Source organism: Erpetoichthys calabaricus, chromosome 5 (assembly GCF_900747795.2).
Source record: "Erpetoichthys calabaricus chromosome 5, fErpCal1.3, whole genome shotgun sequence".
NCBI classification, from domain to species: Eukaryota; Metazoa; Chordata; class Cladistia; order Polypteriformes; family Polypteridae; genus Erpetoichthys; species Erpetoichthys calabaricus.
The window spans coordinates 226,069,875-226,083,361 of record NC_041398.2 but is presented as its reverse complement, the minus strand read 5'-3'; the positions used below and the strand labels follow the sequence as shown (position 1 = coordinate 226,083,361).

Below are 13,487 nucleotides of genomic sequence, written 5' to 3'. Positions count from 1 at the left end.
TAATTTAGTAACACTTGAAAAACTAACTTATTGTTAGATGTATATAATTAATTACATGCATACAGATCATTTTTATAGATCTGAACTGGCAGCATGTCCAACCCCTGTAGTCTGTAAGTGGGATGCCACTTTCAGCATCTCAAAAGTCATACATTTGACAATTGCACTGTATCCTGTCTTCACATGGATCAGCTTTTTTTGCTGAATCTTTGGGGAAGTGCTGCCAATCAAGACGAGTTAATACACCCATATGAAAAGTGTGTCAAGTGAGGCATTTTAGGAAAAACTAAAATCCATCTAGCCATATGTTTACAACTCAGAACAATTTGGTTATGTACACCTACAAGGTTTTGTGTAATGCTTTACAGTATGTGTCTCTCTTTTTTATATCCTCGTGCATGTAATGTGGCACATTATTTAGATCATCATTATGCCCTTTGCTTTTGAAAAGTTGTTTCTAATTGTGTTGAACTTTATAACCAGGAAAAACTAAAACCTCTTTTAAAAGTCCTACAAATTTAGCTGCAACAAAAAAAATCAATATAACATCACAGACATAAAAATTATACAGGAGACACACAAGGGGTAGGTCAAAAAGCATATCTCAAAGTTAACATACAAACAAGGTGTGGGTTATAGCTGTAATATCCTGGCTTTGTAAGTTACTGGAAACATAGCTGTCTCGTGCTGTTGTTTTGAAGTTGTGCTCTAGGAACCTGTGCTTATGTCTCAATTACAGAGCTATCTAACCACTTTCTACTCCAGACCTTACCTAGTATCATTTTTATACATTGCGTTACTGCTCAAATAGCAGATCACATCCACTTTCTCCTTAATACGTAAACAGGAATTACCCAAGGAATTCCATTGGAAAATATGAGTTTATGAGACAAACTAGTACAATCCATTCAGAAGTAAATGAAACTGTACATTTTAAGAATACACTCCAGCTGAGCTTTTGTTTGTAATGTGATGACAAGGCAAGTAAAGTACTTCTGCAGTTCAGTCTTAACTAAGCGCTAGACAGAGACAACAGAATGAACACTTGACTAATCATGCCCAAATGTACACCTAGAATTTCTCACACACACACAAAAATGTAGTATTTAGAGATATAAGCCAATACATCAGTTAATTTACAGATGATGTATATAGACAGCATAAAAATATACATTTGAATTGTCCAGTATGCAAAAAACAACTTTCAAACAAGGACCAAAGATGAAGGTATACAGTAACTGCAAGTTTAAAAAAAAAAAAAAATTATATATATATTTTTATATGTGTTATGGCTGAATGAATGGCATTGTGCATTCATCTTCTTCTTGCTAAAAAAAAAAACAAAAAAAAAACCAATGAATATAAACAGCATAAATTAACGGCTAACTATAGACAAATATTTTTCCTAGGAAATAAAAGTGCCAGAAGTGTAATGTTGTAATATTTCCCCATTCGTGGGAGGTGCACTGCGTTCTGACCTGCTGAAACACTTTAATCAGTAAGTGGACATGTTAGGAGGTGTATTAGATTTCAGCTTTCAACCCTTGGCTGGGATTTAAATTCTTGTTTAATGTTCTTTTTGCTCAGCAAGTCTTTAAGTTAATGTTATGTTCGTTTATTATTTGCATTGTTCTTTATACTTGTGTTACCCTATAACAGCAATGGAAAGCCTCAGTACTAACCACAGTCCCAAGTGGTTCACTTGAATGGTGACGTCTTGTGCTTTGTGTATTACTGGATTTTGGACCTCTGCGCTGTGTATTTCAATAATTCTATGGACTTGTGATTTGGACCTACTCACCTTGAATTGCCATTTCCTTTTCATACAATTCCTTTTTGCTTTTTGTGATCCACTATGCTGCTTCTTGTTATTTGTGAGGAGTAAATGTTTTTATTTATAAAGTATGTGTTTGTCCTTGTCACTAGCTGGGTTTGATGACCCTGTAATGGGCATGTTTGGAAGTTTTTATGTGCTTTGGGAACTCTTGTGTTCATAACCATAAGTCAAAGGAACACTCAGAAAAGGTCAATAAGAGGAAAGATGAATTCTTGCCAAAGCCATGTGCAAATGTCAGAAGCTAGAGTCAATAGGGTCGCAACCTCTGCAGAGATATGCAAGCAAGGTGCTATGAAAGGAGTAGAAGGAGACTCATTTGTAGCTGGTGGCTCACATCATGCATAACATCCTTGAAACATTTCTCCCTTGTGAACATCAACAAAGACAAACTTATGTAGTGATGCCAAAAATCCACTCATTCATTGCAAAAGAGGAGTAGAGGTGAAATGGATCTAACTGGTAGAGAGGCATTACCGCAAGATTTATGAGACATTTATTATGGAAGTGATGGGGTTTGGTGTGCTTGCTTGAGGTGAGTGCTTGGTTAAAAAAAAAAAAAACAAAAAAAATCTCTTAGAATCTTTACAAATCACAAAATGTGGTGATATGGGGCTGTATCAACCCGGTGCCAGTGTGCTTACTGGGAAATACTGTTGTGATTAGTCTGTCAGAGCACTTACCTTAAAAATGGATAAGAAATTACTAAAATAAATCTGTTTACACACGTTAATAGTTAGATATTACTCTTAGATCTATTTTCAAACTAACTTATTAAAAGAGGACAAGGACTACTTTGGCAATAAAATGTACAGCCATAGATGAGATACCAGTCTGCTGCAGGGTATACTCGCTTTCACATATACATTGCCTTACACCAGATCAAACTACAGGAATGTGCTTAGGATGTGGGATAAAAGCTGGATCAAAAAGATAATCACATGAAATATAGGAAGAACTTGCAATTTGGCACACGATGGTGATTTGACACCAGTGCTTTGGTGCCAACAAGCAGCAGCATTTACTCCTGCAGTAAATACTGTATTGTCTAAAGTGATTTGTCTCTAAAATTGGGATGGATAATGCCTTTTCCTCAGAATGCAGACACTCTCTTGTTTACACTTTCAGCTTTCTTTTAGCCCTTTTCCTGTTACTGTAATTCAACTGGGAGCTTTTATATTCCATCTTCACAGGTCTTTTAAAAGTCATGAAGCCATCATGCAGAGCTGCCTTTTGGAGTCCTTCATTTTGACATTCTCCATTTTTAGAAGCAGTCCAAAAAAAAAAAACCTATAGATATGCCTTTTGGTCTTCTAAGAGGACATGTATGACCAAGCACAACTTAATCTCTCTGCTGCAAGTGGCTGAAAAAGAAAGTTTGGCAAATAAGTTAAAACACTTACACAACCTGGACTTGCATAATACAATGTCTATAGTCTTGTTTATTATCACTGTTCCCCATGACCACCAATCATATGTTACTAGGCCAACATAACAAAAGACAAGATTCAAAACAGCATACTTTAGAATTCCGTATGCAACAACAGGACATTCTATCTGCTAAAACCTTAAACACTGCGATAGCCATAATGGATGGACTAGCATCCCGACTTGGATGAAGGGTGGTCGTCCTTTAATTGGTCAGTCGATCATTAGGGAAGGACAACGCAGGAAGGTGTACATCCCTGCTGATATGAATCCTGTTATCTTTCCTGGTTGGTGAGAAAGTGTAGTGGATGGACTTAGGACAGCTGCCTGCCAGGAGCAGTCATTCTCCCAGTACAATAGACGGCAGTGCAACTCTGGTCTTACTCCAGTTTGGACTCTCACGGGGATACATGGGACTTGTAGTTCAGGAGGTAAGCCCTGTTGAGTTTCTTAGGGACTGCCAGGTGGCGCTGCAGGAAAAGGTCAACACTTGCCTAAATAGAGCAGAGTACAAGTGAAGGAAGGACTGTATTCTGTATATGTTCACTGCAAAAGCCTGTAAAAAGAACCTCAATTTGAACTTGTTACTGAGTCACAGCAATTGTGTCTGGAGTTTCAGGGTCTGCAATTGCCATAGTGTTCACAACATTATTTATATAAAAAACAAACAAAAAAAAAAAAAACAAAACAGTATATTACTGTAAAAAGTATTAAAACATCTAATGATGGTAGTATATCATTTGATTGTAGCCTGCAACAAACTCCCAAGCATTTTTTTCAAAAAGGTACAAATCTTAAAGTCATTGAATGTGGCAGCACTGCATGTTTGTTTTTTTAACATATTAACATACAGTGCATCCGGAAAGTATTCACAGCGCATCACTTTTTCCACATTTTGTTATGTTACAGCCTTATTCCAAAATGGATTAAATTCATTTTTTTCCTCAGAATTCTACACACAACACCCCATAAGGACAATGTGAAAAAAGTTTACTTGAGGTTTTTGCAAATTTATTAAAAATAAAAAAAACTGAGAAATCACATGTACATAAGTATTCACACCCTTTGCTCAATACTTTGTCGATGCACCGTTGGCAGCAATTACAGCCTCAAGTCTTTTTGAATATGATGCCACAAGCTTGGCACACCTATCCTTGGCCAGTTTCGCCCATTCCTCTTTGCAGCACCTCTCAAGCTCCATCAGGTTGGATGGGAAGTGTCGGTGCACAGCCATTTTAAGATCTCTCCAGAGATGTTCAATCGGATTCAAGTCTGGGCTCTGGCTGGGCCACTCAAGGACATTCACAGAGTTGTCCTGAAGCCACTCCTTTGATATCTTGGCTGTGTGCTTAGGGTCGTTGTCCTGCTGAAAGATGAACCGTCACCCCAGTCTGAGGTCAAGAGCGCTTTAGAGCAGGTTTTCATCCATGAAGTCTCTGTACATTGCTGCAGTCATCTTTCCCTTTATCCTGACTAGTCTCCCAGTCCCTGCCGCTGAAAAACATCCCCACAGCATGATGCTGCCACCACCATGCTTCACTGTAGGGATGGTATTGGCCTGGTGATGAGAGGTGCCTGGTTTCCTCCAAACGTGATGCCTGGCATTCACACCAAAGAGTTCAATCTTTGTCTCATCAGACCAGAGAATTTTCTTTCTCATGGTTTGAGAGTCCTTCAGGTGCCTTTTGGCAAAATCCAGGCGGGCTGCCATGTGCCTTTTACTAAGGAATGGCTTCCGTCTGGCCACTCTACCATACAGGCCTGATTGGTTGGTTGCTGCAGAGATGGTTGTCCTTCTGGAAGGTTCTCCTATCTCCACAGAGGACCTCTGGAGCTCTGACAGAGTGACCATCGGGTTCTTGGTCACCTCCCTGACTAAGGCCCTTCTTCCCCGATCGCTCAGTTTAGATGAGCGGCCAGCTCTAGGAAGAGTCCTGGTGGTTTCGAACTTCTTCCACTTACGGATGATGGAGGCCACTGTGCTCATTGGGACCATCAAAGCAGCAGAAATTTTTCTAGACAGATAGATAAGATACTTTATTAATTCCAAGGGGAAATTCACAATTTTCTGTAACCTTCCCCAGATTTGTGCCTCGAGACAATCCTGTCTCGGAGGTCTACAGACAATTCCTTTGACTCCATGCTTGGTTTGTGCTCTGACATGAACTGTCAACTGTGGGACCTTATATAGACAGGTGTGTGCCTTTCCAAATCATGTCCAATCAACTGAATTTACCACAGGTGGACTCCAATTAAGCTACAGAAACATCTCAAGGTTGATCAGGGGAAACAGGATGCACCTGAGCTCAATTTTGAGCTTCATGGCAAAGGCTGTGAATACTTATGTACATGTGCTTTCTCATTTTTTTTATTTTTAATAAATTTGCAAAAACCTCAAGTAAACTTTTTTCATGCTGTCATTATGGGGTTTTGTGTATAGAATTCTGAGGAAAAAAATGAATTTAATCCATTTTGGAGTAAGGCTGTAACATAACAAAATGTGGAAAAAGTGATGCGCTGTGAATACTTTCCGGATGCACTGTATGTAACATAATCCACGAATCATAAGATACAGGCTACCTTAATAAATCTTGATAGCAAGACTAGTTACTGTTAGCCTATTGTAAAAAGGGAGACGGCAATAAGTAAAACATTAATTCTTGAAAGTGTCAAATTGCACACATACTGTGATCCTCACTCAGTGCTCTTGCCATGTAGTTCTGCATGAGACTGGGCCTCCAACCTTCATGAGCATGTAAAATCTTATAGTGCATACCTGCCTTTGAATGGCTATCAGTACATGGGAGTCATTAAATGTGACAGGGCACCCACTGTCCCAAGAAAATCGTATAATCTAAGCCTGGCCCAAGTGAAGGGGAATGAAACAAAGCTTTTGGAATATTAGTGAATGGAAAAGAAAACAAAAAAATAAACATACAATTCTATAAGCATTATTGAAAAGACGAATTTCTCATGCACAATATCAATATATTTACTTTCACTGATCTCAGAGTAAAACATTTTTAGGACTGTTATAAACGAAAACGTTACGAGAAAAAATGCCCAGTGAAAAGCAAGAAAAAAAAGTAACTAATATTTAATTAAACAACTTAAATTAATGAGTGGACAATTGAAAAGGAGTGACCCACTAGAGTCACAAAAACAAAACCACTGACAGTTGAACAAATTGCATTGAGGAAAGAAGTCATATAGTGCCTTACAGGTAGTATGAGTAAGGCAATGGTAAAAGTAGTGGGGGATTGGGGGGTTGCATTGAGGCCAGAATCCAGGTTATTTTTGATGATATGGAGTGTGTTCTCAATATTTGTAGACTCTCTGAATGTAGGTGACTTGACTATAGAATGCCAAATGCTGGCTAAAAACACTTCCCTAAATGCTGTATCACACTTCTTAACCATCATAAAACTATGTGCAAAGGTTCACTTCCAGTCTAAAAAGAATTTTTAAAATTTTGGGTCTCTATAAACAGGAGAACAACTTTATATTGCTTCAGTGCCTTGTTCAGTAGCAGATCTCCACCCAGCTGCTCAATTTTGTGGATGATGTGCAATACCTAGAATGCATGAGGAATCCATAGCCAGCCAATCTGCATATGCTACATTATAAATTTAAAATAGGTGTCATTTATAGATGGAATTCTTCATGCTCACATGAAGGAACAGACAACTGTGTGGGTCTCTTCACCACCTGGCCAAATTCATGTCCTGGCAAATTTGGAATGTTCTGGAAGCTAAACATGACAAACTCGCTACAGGTCAGCTATAATTGGAAGGTGAACACTCCATATTTTTTTATTTTTTAATTTTAAACCCCCCCCAAAAAAAACAACACAAAAGTAAATGATTCCTGATGCTATCACTAGTCTTATAAGGTTAGTTCCATATTCAGTCTGCTTTTTGGTGATACAAACATTTATAGAACAAAAGCACATTAAAACTAAGTCAAAATTCAGAAAGCTTGATTTACACTAGATGGGGGAAAAAAGATCTGAATCATTGTTAACAAGCAGGTTTTTTTTAAAATGGCAAAAAAAAAAAAGATTATGATAGCTCAACTTCAATACAGATCTGAAGGAAAAGTAGCTAAAGAAATTTAATCACATTTTGAAAAAGGCAACGGCACAGAAGAAAATTATTCAAATCAACTGTACCCCACACCAAAACATAGACCTGGATCACATTTTATACTGAAAAACCACTTGATGAGACAGACTGATTGGGATAGGCTCCCAGGACCCTGTGGCCCAGCTTAGGACTAAGCGGGCTTAGAAGATAGTATGGTACTTTCAGTTAGTAGTGTAAAAACTTCAAATGAATCACACACCTGCCAGCACAGCAAAATCTTTGAATTTCTTTGATCACTACACATATAAAAGATGTATTCACATAGCGAGTGTATTTCTCACAGGATAAGCTATTAAGAATCAATTGATGCACCTTACTTTCTAAAATGGACATTATTTATATTAAATATCTAATATCTCATGGTATTTCTATATTAAAACAGACACACTTATTAAAATACTTTTATCTATTTAAAGTTACAAGTTCATTTATTTCTTTCTCAGATGAGAGGGCAGGATATGACCACAGATGGGGCAAAGAGTGACCCATTTTATAAAAGCACACATGCAAGTAAGACACAATGGTGAATTTGAAGTAATCAAATACGCACTGATAGGGAACCACTTGCAAGTTCCTATCAGGATCAGGTCAAGTTGGATACTTCTTTGAGGGAGTATATTAATTCAGATTTAAATTTTTAACTTGATAACTTCTGTTTCCAGAGCACTCCAAACCATTATTATAAAGGTCTAATAGTGCCCATGAAAATGGTTGATCATGGAGGGACACATATCAGATTATTTAATTCAGCAGCATTCAATCCAGATCCAAGAAATTGTAAGCATTCCTAAATTTACATACTGTAGCTCTTAGTGAATGATGTTTCCCTGTCTCCGTAAGCGCAACTCAATCTACAAAACACACATACACAAATACGGAATTACAGTATTAAAAACTAAAGGACTTACTGTATAGTTTAGTATATTTGGCCAAAAGGAATGCAACGGTGAAAGAGAAATGGACAGAATCATGTATTTTAGTCCAGTCTACAGAAAAACATCAAATTGTTTTCAATTTAAAAAAAAAAAGAAACTATCGCGTCTTAAATAAGTGCGGATAACTAACATGACATTCAACAAAACTTGGGGAGAAAGAAGTAGGAGAACCCAACTCTCTGCTCGATAGTATCGGTATCATACAGGTCAAAAATAGGACTGTAACCTAACTACTTTAGTAAGACTTTATGCTTATTGGTGCCTATCTGGGATAATTTAAATATCCTTCCACTTTTGATGCAATCTAAAGAAAAATAAAATCACATATACTGCACATACTAATCACAAGATAAATACAATTGGCTAATCAAAAAGTAGCATAAAAAAGTTTGTTACTTATTTCAAAATGCTAAGAATGTTTGTGTGTCCTTCTGTGGTCCTGGACTCCAAGCTTAAAATATAAGAGGAAAATGCTTTCTAGGCTCTCACTAAACTTGATTAGACATACTAAAGATAGCAATAGAGTGATAAAAATCTCCAAATCTGGCAAGCTTCCAAAATAAAGAAAAACACTACAGTTAATTTATTAGTCAAGGTTACATAATGGTAAACATGAACTTCATAACAGCTGCAGATTGACCAACCGCCCTAATTTAAAAATTATAGCTGGCCAGAATTTATCGCATTGTGTCCTGGTACGAGAGAATGAAAACTTAAAATTGCCTCTGAAGCAAATTTAGGAGCTGTCAGAAACTACTACCCCAAAAACAGCAATGTCACCTATAAAACATCTGTCATCCATTAACCAACTCTGTAACTCACCACTACAAAGATAGTAATGGGGGGGAAGCATTAACACTTCTTTAACAAATAATATGTACTAGATTATTTGAATATCTAATAGCAATAAATCAGATACTGTAAATTTCTCTCTCAAGTTTGCATAACCAGAATAAAGGATCAAGTACCTTTTGAGGATTTCCAGTTTCTCCTCCTTCCTTTGGTCAAGTATCAGCCAAAGTTTTATATGGTTCTTAGGTTATTCCAGTTGCGCTGTGCTGTTCAAATGTTCACTGATCCTTCCAGCTGAGTCGTGTGGCTTCTTGACCCCCCACTGCTGTTTTGTTTTCCACCCCATTTCTAGTCCAGCCCCCACCAAACCACACACACACTCAATATGCTATTCAATGCATGCAGCGCATGACACGGCTAATGTGTGGTTGGGAATTATGGGATGCTCCATTGCTAAGAGAAGTTGTGCTATGGCAGTGGGAGAGAGAAAAAGAGAGTGTGAGTGACTGAGTGAGCGTGTGTGTGTGTGTGTGTGTGTGTGTATGGGTTGCGCATGGGTCTGCTTACTTCTCTCTTGTGCACATGCAGCTGCCACTTGTTCTGGTGGAATGTTGGGCTGAACGCCCAGCAAGGGATTATATTTTGCTTGAGCCACTCTCTCATATTTATTCCATATAGCAATGACTTTGGATTTATGCTGTTTAAATCCCATCACGTGTGGACCAGAGGAAGAACTTTAAAATATCTTTTAGCTTTTAATTGGCAAATGACTAGACATATTTGATATCAAAACTTTTCCTATACAGCTGCACAAAAAAAAAACAAAAAAAAAAAAAAAAACACACCTTTTTTATTAACAAAGTCCAGGCAAACCACCACCAACAATGCAGCCACGTGAAAGGCATTATAACCGCTGAATAGTGCTGAACACAAATTATTTCTTCAATAGAAAATAAAATTATCAAATGCATAATTCTATCTCACAATTTATTACAAACATGAGACTAGCATTGTTCAACTACACTTTAATTGACAAGACTTTGAAATGAATATTGAAATTAACTGTCCAAGAGAATGTCTGCATTGTATTAAATAAAGTTCTATAACTGCTACATCTTCAGAACAATATGTCAAATTAGCAAAACTTTACATTTCTCTAAATGCGAATACAAAGAAAGAGGACCTTCACTGCGCACATGGAATGTGCATTTAAAATAACTAAGTACTCGGTTGATTTAATGTGCTACTCAAACAGCTATTTTAAATGAACTAACAAAAAGAAATCTTTAATGGTTGATTGCAGATTTTGTAAATAAAAGAATTTTGGAGGATTACAAATGGCATAGTGTTACACCATTTATATTTTGCCTTACGTGGGTGTCCAAAACAGTTTTGCCACAGTCACACTCATTTACGGAAACAACAAATTTTAAAGAGATGCTAGGTACTTGTATTTGAATCATTTGTTGACCACAAGTATATAGCCTAGTCAAATTTATTAATATTAGTACAAAAAAAAAAAAAAACTGGCTGTAGAATTTACTAGACCTAGCCAATAAAAACACAGGAATATTCTTTTATATTTTATTCAGTCAAACTGAAAAAAAAATAAAATACACAATCCACCAATTCACAAATAAACTGCTGAATATACTAGGACTACTAATTAAGATGATTGATCGATCTTGGTTGGTGCTCAGGTTCATAATTTTCTCCTATTCCTTGTGGCGCTGCCCAGTATTTGCCTATATAAATAAAGAATAAATTTAGTTTTTCCATTCAAAAAATTTTTGCATGCACTAAGTCTGCACATAGTTTTCAGATAATCACACAGAAATATTAAATGAGGATGTTCATGTTTGATTTCAAAATGAGCAGGAAAGCTTTAATCCCTATTCTAACTTTATATAACAATGATCTGTAATATGCCAGCATTCAGAGTTACCTAGACAGAGACTGTTAGACCAGCACTCTTATTTTACTATAGTGCACTGAAAAAATGTGCATGAATGCTAGCATAGCATATTTACAATTTGATGCTCATTTTTAAATTTTCCAATTTGTTTATATAGCTCACGGTTGTAGAGTCAGTGCCTATCTTGTTTTTAACATAAAAAACTAATACTGTATGCAGATTTTTGTAATTGTTTAAGTAGCATATGCCCAATGATCATTTCTTCAATCATGTCCATCTTTTATAGATATTCCATGATTCACAGAAATTGAAAACAATTCATACTTCCAAACTGCACATTACTTGCAGCACTGCATTCTTAATATTTAGACCGTTCCAAAATTGTTTAATAACAATAAAATAATTGTTAAAAAAATGTAAGGTCCAAGTTGGTAGAGAAATCCCCTTTTTCCTGACTAAATTGTAAATAGTTTAGCTTTGTAACACCACTCTGAAATTAACTTATAATTTACATATAGTAGATGTAAAGTCCAACAACTATGAAAGCTGTACAAAAGTAGCACAAAATGTTTCATCAGCAATGCTGGTCACTGACTATTATCATATATATCTCCTATTTGGAAAAAAATTGCTAGTGTCAAGAGTGCACTGAAACGTGTGTCAATCCAGGGCCACCAAATTCTATATTGTTCCATTTACTTTAATTAGAGGTTCTTTGCAGGAAGATAGAATACTACTATTAGTTTAATAGAATGCACAAAAAACAACCTGAGAATGATGATTATAAATTAAGAACTCACAATGTATCATAGCTAAAAACACTGAATGCCCAGAATATATTCAATTATTTGGCTGTAATTATCATTTTAAGCTAATATACCCAATTTGCAGTCAAAAAGATAGTATTAAGTATATATGTTCTTCATTTATGCAACACTGCTAAAGACAATGTGTTTCTATAACTGTTACATGATTCCTTAAATAAACTTTGTTACATGTTAAGCATGAGAGGCAACCATTCTCTTGCCATCAGATAGCCAACCAAATCACATTTTTCACTTGTCAACATACTGAATGGGTGTTACCCATATTTCTTATGTAAGGTATACATGAAGGGCAAAAACAAAGAATTACCATAAAGACTACAAAATGAATCTTATTGTACCCAGGGCTGTGGAAATGGAAGCAAGCCAAGTCGAGGCATTTGTTTTATTCAAGCAATACAAGTCAAATCACAGTTGAAAAGATTTCAGTAAATAAAAAAAGTACTTACATTTTCACAGCTATCTGCAATTTAATCAGATTTATAATAGCGTTTGTGACGTATACGAACATCTAGGTTAAGAACACATTTTGGCAGAGAAAACAATTCTTAATATGAAATAACAGTAACTGATATATAAAATAATTTTTTACTTTGAATTAATTTACATATGTACTATCGATTTTCCAGTTTCTTCAACAAGTTGTGTGTGTCTAATACACACAGTATTTAAGGAAAATAACCTTTCAAAGTGTACGTCACTTCTGAGTATCCATCCACCCATTTTTTATCCATTGGTTCTGGTTATTGAATTGGATTTTCTTAGTGAACAACTTTTTCAATTCAATTCCATATTGATTGTTGACCATACAGTGTTTTGACAAACATTCAAACCAATTATGTACCTGTACAGTACATTGTTTTTTAAGCCATACAGGGAAAAAAAGATTCTTCCATCAAAAAATGTAATAAAACTGGCCAAATTATTATTATTATTTTTAACTATTATAAACAGAGGTTCCAGTTCATTATGTCAGGAATCCAAAGTGTTGATAATAACAGAAATGCATCAGCAAAGACAAACAAACAAATTGAACAGTAAAAAAATTAGAAGGGTATCATTTCTAAAATGCTCAGAGAATTAAAGCTTTCACTGGTCACAGCATACCAGTCATACAGTACATCCAAAGAACCTTTGATAGCTTGGGTACAAATAGCCACTCAACAAGTATTGTTTTCACAATTGATAACCACTATAAGACAATTTTAACTGTGTTACATCACCACATTGACAGCCAAGACAGGTTAACATTATTGCTATGGGTTCTTGCCTGGTCAATAGGGTTTGCCTCCCAATACAAGTAGAGGAGCTGCAGTACAGCTTCACGAGCAGCTCTGTCAGAGATATTTGAAGATACAGGATTCAACCAGTGAACTAGTGCTTGATATTCTCGATTTTAACTTTGGATTGACATGGTTTATGTATTAGTGTTTTGGTTGTTGTTACTAAATTGGATTTTCTTTGTGAAAGACCTTTCCCATTTCCATTCTGCCTCTGATTACAGCTAAGCCTGATCTGAAAAAACTCATTGTGCACTCAGAAAAGATGATCTTTTGTTTTTGTCTTTGACAAAAAGAATTATTTGTGTGTCTGAAATAAACAAGCATTTCCTTG

The 13,487-nt window shown here is 36.0% G+C and overlaps 1 protein-coding gene across 4 annotated transcripts in view; it reads right to left on the bottom strand.

The window, feature by feature from the left end:
* Positions 1–13,487, bottom strand: part of slc20a2 (solute carrier family 20 member 2) — a 132,741-nt gene that overhangs the window by 57,930 nt on the left and 61,324 nt on the right. The window contains exon 1 of one of the 4 annotated variants that reach the window (XM_051928031.1): positions 9,311–9,559. The exons of the other annotated variants lie outside the window; for them this stretch is intronic. The gene's annotated coding sequence lies outside the window, so the exon portion shown is untranslated. Of the gene's footprint in view, positions 1–9,310; positions 9,560–13,487 lie in introns of those variants that run through there. 4 annotated transcript variants of the gene reach the window in all.